General features: G+C 40.8%; 1 protein-coding gene across 3 annotated transcripts in view; it reads right to left on the bottom strand.

The window, feature by feature from the left end:
* Window positions 1–12129, bottom strand: part of LOC124554779 (dual specificity protein phosphatase CDC14AB-like) — a 229204-nt gene that overhangs the window by 118462 nt on the left and 98613 nt on the right. The gene's annotated exons all lie outside the window — the stretch shown is intronic.

The following is a 12129-nucleotide window of genomic DNA, read 5'->3' as shown; positions in this document are numbered from 1 at the left end:
TGGCAACTGTCAGGGGGGGGGGGAAAAAAACACACACACACACACACACACACACACACACACACACACACACACACACACACACACACACACACACACACCCACCCCACACATGACCACTAATTCTGAAAGTTGGAAACTATACAGCTTTATTGACTCAAAAAGACAAGTATGTGATGCCCATAATTAAAGTTCCAATTTCAAAACAGTATAGAAAGAGAACCAATGCTCAGAATGATGTCAAATTTGAACAGCATATTATTGACAGAGGGAAACTTCATGGAACAAAAAAAATTTAACAGACATTGTAAGAATCTAAATGTAAATGGGATTGACTACAAATGACAGATGAATCACAATGCGGTGACTATGGTTTTGAGTAGCACATTAAGCCACACATACTGTTCAATGTGCATGACTGTACAAGTTTGACAGCCAACAGTTGTGGCACTGTTAGTTAGGTAAGCCCATCCACAATTTCAAGACCATACCACGTTGGGTAGGAAAAGTAGGTTTTTAATTGCCCTGGGGCAAATAAGTGTGTAAAAGGCAAAATGACACCAGTTTTTAATTGGCTTGAGACAAAAACTGCATAAAAAGCAAAATGACATCAGTTTCTAATTGTCATGAGAATAGAGCAAGACATGTTCACTTTGCTGCTCACTGTTTCCTGTCGCAAGTTGAAATCGAGAAACAGCATTTTTCACAACAGATCGGAGTGTCTCAGGGATCACATTCAGAGTGTGCTGTACAATGCACGCCTTCAATTCAGCTACGCTTGTAACTGGAGCACTGAACACATCATCTTTTAGAAAATGCCACAGCCAGAAGTCACACGGATTAAGATCAGGTGCCCCAAATGGCCAGGTTGTAGGGAAGCGACAGCTGATAATTCTAACATTTTCGAAATGCCTCTGCAGCAACTGCTTCACTGGCTGTGCAATGTGGGGAGGAGCACCATCTTGCACAAAAATGGTAACACACATCCACACTGCTGAAGGGCTGGAATGACGTTGGTACACAGAAGAAATCTCACTATGTTCACCAGTGACAGTACAGGTAACAGAGCCCGTAGGACTCTTCCCCTGGAAAAAAAAAAGTCCTATGATAAATGATGCCATCAACCCACACCATACAGCTGCCTTTGCAGAATGAACTGGTACCGGTTGATGTGCATGCGGATTTTCCGTTGCCTATATTCTGCAATTCTGCATATTTGTATGTCCTCTGAGATGGAAATGGGCTTTGCCTGTCCATAAAATGTTCCATAGCCATTCATAGCCCAGTTCCTGCGAGCAAGAAATTCCAGACTGAGCACTTGCCTTGCTGGCAGGTCAGTATGAATTCATGAGCTTATGAACATGGGTGATTTTGTATGAAAAGCAATGCAGGATGTTTTGTAGGATTTTATGCATCACGCTCGCAGCCAATGCTCAGGCAATTCCCCATACACTGCATGTTTGCACACAACCTCTCGACTCCTCCTGCAATGCTGTGGCCTCATCTTTGACAAGTGCTGGTTCAACGGTTTTCCTTCCTCTGCCACATTGCACTTCAAAAGAATCTGTCTTTCTTCATTTTGTGATCACTTTCTCCAGGTCCTTCACAGGCATCAGACCAATCCCCTTCTTCATAACCTTGCATGTTTGGAATCCTGTTAACAGTCACCATTGTTTTAAAAGAGCTTTACCAGCACTGGGCAATCCTTCACGGATACAGCCACATTGGGTGTCTCAGATGCAAACTGAGAAAAAGCTACACATTGCACGTCTGTTTGAGTCCATATTCTGACACTAACAGCACCATCTAATGGTCAAATTTTTGTTAATTTTTCTTCCATGACATTTCCCTCCGTGTCAATAACATGCTGTTCAAATGTGATGTCATCCTAAGCAGTGATTCTCTTACTATAGAATTTTGAAAATTATGTGCATCCTGTATATTTTTTAATACCACCCTAGCTTGTAATTAGACACACTCTCTCTCTCTCTCTCTCTCTCTCTCTCTCTCTCTCTCTCCCCCCCCCCCCCCCCCCCCCCCCCCGATTAAAATAACAAGTCTCATGGCTGCTTGGGGAGAATAAAAGTTTTATTAAAATGAAGCCACAAAAGAAACATTTCATGTCACTTTGAATCAGCCAGCTCATATTTGACAAACCTGAGACATTATGTTGGTACCTGGAAACCAAACACAATTTGAAAGGCATGTAACTGACTCATCTCACCAATATTTAAAATAAAGTACAACTGCCAATACAAACTGACAGCTGTTCCTTTTCTCAGAATACAATACCCATATTTAAAATATAAAAAATTATACATCACTAGCACCACTGTCTGCCCCTGGTAGTTGAGTGCTCAGTGCGATGGACTGTCAATCCTAAGGGCCCGGGTTCGATTCCTGGCTGGGTCGGAGATTTTCTCCGCTCAGGGACTGGGTGTTGTGTTGTCCTAATCATCATCATTTCATCCCCATTGACGCGCAAGTCACCGAAGTAGCGTCAAGCCGAAAGACTTGCACTAGGCAAACGGCCTACCCGATGGGAGGCCCTCGTCACACGACATTATTATTATTATTATTATTATTATTATTATTACTAGCACCACTCAACTAGTGGAACTGCCACCTTCACAATATTAATGTGTGTGTAAAAGAACAGTGTCCAATGCACACATAAGACACAAGCAAGGGTGACCACATACAATGAAAGTAATTGTTACCTGCAAGCAACCTTGGCTGCTGTATCTACCTGTGAGTTTCCTCAGATGGTGACAATTTTCCAAAAGGAGTCTTCTCTTTCCATGATAAGAAAAATCATCTGAGGCATTAAGTAGCATCTTAAGGGCATAGAAAGTAAACTGAAATTAGGAGTACAACTGGTCTTGAGCAGAGACCAGTAACCTTGTTCACCACAGCAAGAAAATTTATCTGATGCACGAATTGCAAATCATGGCACTAAAGGTCAGAAGGATAATTCCCAAAATTGGCTTTACTGAAGTTTCATCTTGACTATAGTAATTAATGGATGAAACCTATTATCAGAAAGCTGATTCTGATTCTGATTCTTCTTCTTCTTCTTCTTCTTCTTCTTCTTCTTCATAGTGGAAGTCTATGTTGGACACACACTCTGTACCGAACAAATTGCTTTACTATAGTTGCAAAACTAAGAATATAAGGTTATAATATAAAATTGTGAGATAGAATGGCTGGTCCATTCCTAAATTCAGGAGAAATGTCAGTACTGCCAACTGACACACATCAAAGTACATCCATGACCATCAGGAGGGTTCCTCTCATCCTGAGGTTTGAGTGACTTGATTGTCTCTTTTATTCTTCCCCAATTCATCCCTCTCTATGCTCAGAGGAACGAACCCTCTGCCTCAAAAGCTAGGATAGTGCATATACTTTTATTTGTGTGTATCAGAAGTACTGAATTTTTTCCGTAACCAAACTACTAGCCAATAACCCTGTCTCATAATTTTATCATTTTCTTGAGAGAACTTCCCTTTTGATATAATTAAGGATATAATATTACTGAAAAACTGCAACCAGAATGTTCAGTCTCTGGTACATAAATTGACAAACACAAAACAAAACCTTACAGAATATGGAGACTAATACTAACAAAGAGATGGAGGGGCTGGCCAGTACTTACCTCAGCTCAGTACAGCCGATAGATACACAAAAAACAGAACCGAAAATTTACGTTCCTAGCTTTCGGAATAAATGTTCCTTCATCAGGGAGGAGAGAGGGGACAGAAAGGGAAGAAGGGAAAGTGGATTCAGTTACTCACAACCCAGGTTATGAAGCAACAGGGAAAGGAAAACAGGGAGGGTAGCAAGGATGGAGGCATGGTTGTCAGAGGGAAGCCAAAGATATTCTACTGTAAGTACTGTGCCAGCTTCAAACCAAAGAGGATGCATACAGAAGTAAAGAGGTATATAGTATAAAGATAAACACAACTATGTAGGATGAAAAGATGCGTGAATGGCTACAGAGGTAAGGGAAAGAGGAGAAGACTGAAGAGTAAATGGGAGTGAGGTTGTTTAACGTAGGTTCAGTCCAGGGGGATGGCGGGATGAAAGGATGTGTTGGAGTGCAAGTTCCCATCTCCGCAGTTCAGAGGGACTGGTGTTGGGTGGGAGAAGCCAAATGGCACATACGGTGTAGCAGGATCCTAGGTCCCTAGAATTATGCTGGAGGGCATGCTCCGCTACTGGGTATTGGACATCTCCTAGGCGGACAGTTCGTCTGTGTCCGTTCATGCGCTCAGCCAGTTTAGTTGTTGTCATACCGATATAAATGGCTGTGCAGTGCATGTATGTCAGCTGATAAATGACATGTGTAGTTTCACATGTGGTCCTGCCTTGAATTGTGTATGTTTTACCAGTAGCGAGGCTGGAGTAGGTGGTTGTGGGGGAATGCATGGGGCAGGTTTTGCAGCGGGGTCGGTTACAGGGGTAGGAACCGCTGGGTAGAGAAGGTAGTCTGGGAATATTGTAGGGTTTAACAAGGATGTTACAGAGGTTAGGGGGGTGACGAAAGGCAACTCTGGGTGGTGTGGGGAGAATTTTGTCAAGGGATGATCTCATTTCAGGGGTTGACTTGAGAAAGTCATATCCCTGGCAGAGTAACTTGTTGATGTATTCGAGGCCAGGATAATATTGGGTGACAAGGGGGATGCTTCTGTGTGGTCTGGGGGTAGGAACATTGTTGTTGGACGGGGAGGAATGTATTGCTCGGGAGATCTGTTTGTGGACAAGGTCTGCAGGATAGTTGCAGGAGAGGAAAGCACTGGTCAGGTTATTGGTGTAATTGTTGAGGGATTCGTCACTGGAGCAGATACGTTTGCCACGAATACCTAGGCTGTAGGGAAGGGAGCATTTGATGTGGAATGGATGGCAGCTATCAAAGTGAAGGTACTGTTGTTTGTTTGTGGGTTTAATATGGACAGAGGTGTGGATGTGAGCTTCAACAAGATGATGGTCAACATCCAGGAAGGTGGCTTGGGTTTTGGAGAAGGACCAGGTGAAATTCAGATTTGAAAAGGAGTTGAAGTTATGGGGGAAATTAAGGAGTGTTTTTTGTGTATCTATCGGCTGTACTGAGCTGAGGTAAGTACTGGCCAGCCCCTCTATCTCTTTGTTAGTATTTGTTTCACATCTGTATATGAGATTTTCCATTAATCATTTAGAATATGGAGACTGTGAGGCACTGGTATCCAACCAGACATGCCACTGGTTTAAAACGGTTCAGTAAGATGTTTTGAAAACAAAACACTGGTTTAAAACAATTTAACAGTGGGTTTAAATGTTACAATTGGATGAACTGAAGAAAGTGTAACATAATAAGGAAAAAATGTCTTTGGAGTTTATATTCTATATTTCAGGCACTGAATTAGCAGTTATTGTGTAATGTAACTATTTTGAATCCAAAAGTGTTATTTAAATGGTTTGTTTCCTTTATTTCACACAACAGTTTTACACTTGCATTAGAAGATGTAACTGCAGCAGGCAGTTGCATTCAGTCACAGCTGGTAGATGTGGCATATTTAAAATCCTGGATGTCAAAGTGTACCAAAGTTGTTCAGTGCACAGTCCTCGCCACAAGCTCAATGGAGCTCGACAAACTTTCAAAAAGAAAGCAGCACCAACTCAAAATCCCACCAGATTTGCCATAACAATTCCGGAATCTAGCTAAAGTAATTACTTGCAACATAGTCCCTTGGCAACTTTCCTCATTTGCAGTAAGAGCTCATCCCTTACACCGTGGATCCAGAAGGTTTGCTACTGGATGGATTGTTTTGCACATTAAACTCTTTCCTACATTTCATGGCAGCTTTTACAATTGATTGGTCTTTACCAGAAAATATTTTATTCTCCTTCAGCACTGCCTCCATGTTAGCTACAACGACAGCAAAAACCTCTTATACTTCCAAGAAAACAGTACTGTCTGCTACTATCTTATTTTATAGCATCGTGCGTAGGTTTCAGTAACCACAAAGCCTCTTCCAGCTTACGCTATGTCTCACCCTGTAGCACAGCAGTGTTCATGATCTTCCCGAACTGCACATTGAGACAAACAACTGTTTGCAGTATAGCTTCCCTGTTCTTTAATAAGCTACCAAAACATATGGCTACATATTTAAGATGGCAGTTTGAGTGTGACACATGATTTACTGTATTTCTCTTTCCTGCAGTACTGCACTGGATAAATGCATAGCTTTACTTCACAGCTTTAATTATCTTTTGGGCTATACAGGTAAGTTCATGAACTACTTCTAGAACCATAACGTCTTTTATACGTAGCCTGATGCTGTGTGTTATGCAATCTATGCCTACAATATGTGGAAATTGTTGTAAAATGTTGCCTCCACCCTGCATATTTCAAGCACTGCCTCCTTATAAAAGCAATGAATATAGAGGACCACTTCCAAGCACATGGCATGTACGTGGGTCATAATTAGGTTGTATCTCCTGGAAGGTATTTTGTCAGTATTTAGATTCAACAGTGGTACACCTTTTGCATACACTGCTCTAGCAATATTCTCATCAACTTCTTCATCTGTACGAGCTACGGATCAAAAGGCAGATGATAGCATTGGCAACAGTATGACAGTCAATATAGGTGCCTCTGCATAGGGTTAGTACTGTGCACCTTGGTGGCAAGGTCTTAAGAGATGTACACATTGTCAGACCAGACCTAAGAGCCACAAAAATCGGTGCAATGGCAGAAGATAAGATGATATGAGCATTGAGTGGCATGCCAATACGGAAAACGCTTCATCATATAAAAAACTGTCACTCTATACAACAAGTGAAGTCTTACCGAGTGTATCAAAGCTTATGCACACTTCAGCTAAATATAGTAAACATCCATGATGGAAGATGAGCATAAAACTCTTGGCTGAGGAGTGGTGAGACAGAGTGAGAGCAGTATTGAGCAATACACCCACTGGAAATGACTAGTGGGCAGAAGCAAGTTTGTGCATCAGATGTGGAAACTATTTCCATTGCATTCTCAATACTGTTTCTGTTGCTGGCTATATTTTCAGTGCAGAATCAAAATGGTCATTATTTATCGATGGTTCAGGATTTACAATGACCTTCACTTTTATTACTACTGATTTATTATTTTCTTGTAACAACACTACACATTAGCCTCCACAATTTCCCACTTCTGACAGTATGTGACAACTCTGTGGATTTATCTGTAGTACACGATTGCTGGATCTAATCAATAGCAGAGTCACATATAGGTGGAGATGATTACCTGTAGTAATTTCTCATTAGATGCACGAAACAGCAGAATGACGCAATACTGGGTGCACACGGGATTGCATTACGAGCCATTACTAACCCTGTGATGTAGTGTTTCGCTGCAGTGGACGGCAGTTAAGGTAACTTCTTTGCTGTTTTTAATCAGTCCTGAGGCTGCAAATATCTGCAGTCCACTCCGGTGGAATGCTCTAATGATGCTGTGCCCTGAATGCGTTTGTACTCTCAGGACTGGTTAAAACATAAAAGAAGTGACATTAAAGGTTATCCATTGCAGTGTAAATTGCAGAACAGGGTTAATTGGGAGAGTGCAATGAACAACATCATATGAGATTGTTAGCACAATTTGGGGAGGAAGGGATACATAAAGGAAGTCCACTTACATTATATATGTAGGGCCACCTATGGATTTGTTATCAGAACTCCCATGTTCAGGAATCATTTAAATGCTTTGGTTAAAGCACGACATCTTTCTGTGAAAGTTTGTTCCTTATAGCTTACGTGGAAATCACCAAGTACTTCAGGCAGCGAGGTAAACAATACGCTCTGGCTCTTCAAGATGTTAACTGTCATGTACATTTGATGACCAGCTGCAGTATATGGAAACATCATCCACAAATAACCAGTTTTCATGGGCTACTTACTATGGACACAGTAAATGACGGAATACTCTCATCACTGATGGACACCATCCTGATAGTGAAAACTCTCAGAAAGTGAATCACCCACTCTACAACCAACTTTCTCACTGACCCAGCAACATACGGTGTATTTCCACCTTGTATTGTACACCATATTCACAGTAACAAACTAACCGACTTACTCATTCATCACTTCAGTCTCTTTAACCCTTCCCCCCCTCCCCAGTACTACTCTTCAGTATCTCCAACAATTTCATCATGCCTACCTAGTCACCTGCTGCCATTCACAGCTCTTCGGGATGCATCTAGTGCCATTCTGCCTTCTGACATCACTACATGTCCTGTTCAATTTAGTCCCCCTCTGTTTCACTTTATTCATGATACTGGCATATGAGTACTCGTCCATTAGTTTTGTATTTCTTAATATTTTCCACATTTGCATTTTGGATTATTTCACAGCACCATGCTGTTCTCTCTGAAACTTCTGATCATAATCTGCCAATCAGTGTAACAGAAGGTCTCATGGATCCAGTACTACATGTGGTATTTTATCTCTAGCTTGTATTGCTCACCATGTCCATATTGAAAAACTAACTTATTCATCAAACTTCCTGGTGGTTAACGTTTAGTCTAATTTAGATACAGAGTGACAATTATTGAACTATATGAAATAAAATCGTCATAACTTCTGAACAGTCTACGTCAGGATGTTCAAACTGCACAGTTGGCCACAGGGCATAATGGGTATAAGTATTCACATGTATGTTTTAGCGACGAAGCCCACTTTCATAATGATGGATTCACCAATAGGCAAAACTGGCGCATTTTTAGGACTGAGAATCCACATTTCACAATCGAGAAGTCTCTTCACCCTCAACCGGTGACTGTGCAAAGTCCAGTCACGGAATAATCGGTGCAATATTCCTTGGTGGCACGGTGACTACTGAATGGTACGTGAAGGTTTTTGGAAGATGATTTCATCCTCATTATCCAAAGTGACCCTGATTTCAACAAGATGTGGTTCATGCAAGACAGAGCTCGACCTCACTGAAGAAGCAGAGTGTTTAATATCCTGGAGGAGGACTCTGAGGACCACATTGTGGCTCTGGGGGACTCAGAGGCCAAGGGCACAAGCTTCGATTGGCCGCCATATTCTCTGGATCTGAACACACGCGACTCCTTTTTGTGGGGCTATATTAAAGAAAGGCATATAACAATAACCTCAAAACCATTGCTGAGCTGGTAACAGCCATTCAGGAGGTCATCAACAGCATCAATGTTCCGACACTTCAGCGAGTCATGCAGAATTTCACTATTCGTCAGCGCCATATCAGTTCCAATGATGGCAGGCATATTGAACATGTCACAACCTAAATCCGAATATCTGTAGTGGCGTTTACATGTTGAATAAAGTGTGCATATGCCGTAGTTTGTAACTAATTTACGTTTTTTTCCATATAGTTCAATAATTGTCACCCTGTACTTTATCTGAGTGATCTGTTTCTTAATACATATACTAGACTAAACTATGTTCTATTAGCTGCTGGCTGTTTTACATTAACTTCACGTTCACACTATGGTATTGAATCAAAAGGCTTACCAGGGATTTTAAATTACCTTTCTCTTGAATGTCACATCATTGACTACTAGAGCTGCCTTTCCATTGTCCATCTTCTCATGATTAAGTAAATTTGTTTTCCCTTCATTAATTTGCAGTCTCACCTTTAGTGCTACATATCTGTATTAAATGCCATGTCAATAATGTGGTGTCTGTTTTCACTCATTAGGACAAAGTCATCTGAATAGACAACATTGGATACATTTACTATAACTTTTATTTCTCTTGGTTGGAATTCTGGTAATTATATCTCCAACTGCTCAGCATTTTCTGAATTTGTTCCAACCTTAAAGAATGTTTGTCCTAAGCACGTTCTGTCAAGCTGAATTATCTTAATAAGTTAAGCATGGTATGTATGATGTCAGGTGCCGCATGCAAATCTATGAGCAGTCTTAAGATTTTCATTATCACCTAGAAAAAATAAAGTTATGTAATTAATTTTTATCCAAAAAACTGTACGAATTCAGTCGTAACCAAACTTCATCTTTTGCTATTATTTTGGCACTTCCATCCACCTTACATACTGGTAGGCGGAGCCAATTCTGCATGCATATACAGATAATCAGAGATCAAGAAATATCACTTGGGCAGCAGAGATATATGGTACTGTGATACTCTCTGTTTAGGATGCTGTGTCACAAATTCTATTTGACAGGAGAACAGTACTACTGTCTACGAACACTAGTAACTGCCAGTGCTGGATTCCATTATTTCATCAAAGTTAGCACTATCACCACAATCAACTAAACAACTCATCAAACATATTTCAATTGCTTCCCTGAAAACCAAATTCCAAAAGGGGGATGCAGATGATGCTTTCGTACTTTTGAAGTCGACAGTGTGACCTGCCTGAACACAGTGGTCTGCCACAGCAGATTTATCACGCTGAAACAAGCAGGTATAGTGCCAATGTCCCGTGCATCCTTCACAGAGCCAACAACATGGCTGTCTTTGGCGCTAGCAGGAAAATATCCTCAATTATGTTTAGTAATGATATGACGTGTCCTAGAAGACAGATTCCCTACGAATGGTAGGAAGACGTGGAGTTTAACCTTTCCCCTTCAGCATCATGAGGTAGGACACTCACTTTTGTTTTGTGGAATGGTCAACTTTGGTACAAATTGCAAAGCCTTGCTAATTTTCCTTGGTGGATAGCCATTATCTACAAAAGCTTTTTTTGAGGTGTTAAAGTTCTTCCGGTAGATGATACTTATCAGCAATCATATGTGCGCTGTATACTAGTGCACTGAGGACTTTGTAGGAGGTCTTTACAGGTTGCTGACAGCTGACCACTCACAGGTACAGTTCTCAATGTGTTGGCTTGCCAAAGACACCATGGAGCAGGGTGGCATTAGTTTCACTATGAACCACAACATCAAAAAACATGAGGCATCTGTCCATTTCCAGCTCCATGGTATGTTCCCATGGATGGTATTCAGACGGTCCAAGAATTGATGAACTTTTACTTTGCCCTAAGGCTGTACTACAAAAGTGTCATCCACATAACTCCCAAACATAACTGCCTGATAGTCACAGTTTTATGGATCAAGTAATACATCATAAAACGGAGACTTGTACTAAACTTTTTTGTATGCAGGTACATGTCTGCAGTCTTAGTACACATTGAAATCCATGTATCATGCACTGCTAGGAAAGACAAAAGAAAACACTGGCGAGGTGCAATGTCATGCAGTAATTCTTTTTCTACATTCAAAAAAAGAACGACACTGCAACAATCCATACTCAGTTTGTGGAAGTGTAAGGTAACAATGAGCCACCACATGGTACGGACCCTTACTTTTTGGTGATGTAAGTTTGAATGAGAAAGGACAAATTGGAGACCATCTCTCTGTAAAGATCGAAGTCTCACAAAAGAAGTGGAGGCCCTGGTGTTTGAAGAATGGTGTACCTCAATATCGGTGATAGTGTAAAAAGTGAAAATCTGTCATGAATCAATTTTCAAGATTGTGCACAACATTGGAACCTGCTGGTTTCTGCAATTGCTTAAAACCATTCAAAACATCTGCCAAACCAAGGTAGCTGCAGAAATGTTGCAGCTACACTATTGGTCAAAAGTTTTCGCCAATCACACTATGGATTTGTGGTTAAAACAGGGATTTCATTTTTATATGATAGAATTATCATATACCCATTCTGATGGTAAAACAAGTATACACATGTAAAGATTAAGCATCTCTGTTGTGTATTTGACTAGTTGTATGCTTATAGAGGTGCTGATGAGCATCCGCAACACTGATGTGCCTTTACCAAAGACGGTTCCATACAAATAGGCCTCATTTCTTCCACTGTCAGTACAGCAATCACTTTGCATTAGTTTACAGTACACTACGCATCTAGTACTGTGTTTGTAAACCTGATCAAGTTCATACAGTATTACCTCCTAATGGGACAGAAGCAGGAGACTGGAACTGAAAAACATGCTGTAGTTGTAATTCTAGATCAGCTAGTAAAAGTTTACATAGCCCATTCTACAGTGGCATATATGTTGCACTGGTTCAAGCAAAATGGTGCCAATTCAAGTGTTTCAAGATCTGGAATAGATCTAGTAACATCATACAGGAAAGATTAGTT

Source organism: Schistocerca americana, chromosome X, assembly GCF_021461395.2.
Source record: "Schistocerca americana isolate TAMUIC-IGC-003095 chromosome X, iqSchAmer2.1, whole genome shotgun sequence".
In the NCBI taxonomy this organism is placed as follows: Eukaryota; Metazoa; Arthropoda; class Insecta; order Orthoptera; family Acrididae; genus Schistocerca; species Schistocerca americana.
This window is presented reverse-complemented; position numbering and strand designations above follow the sequence as displayed.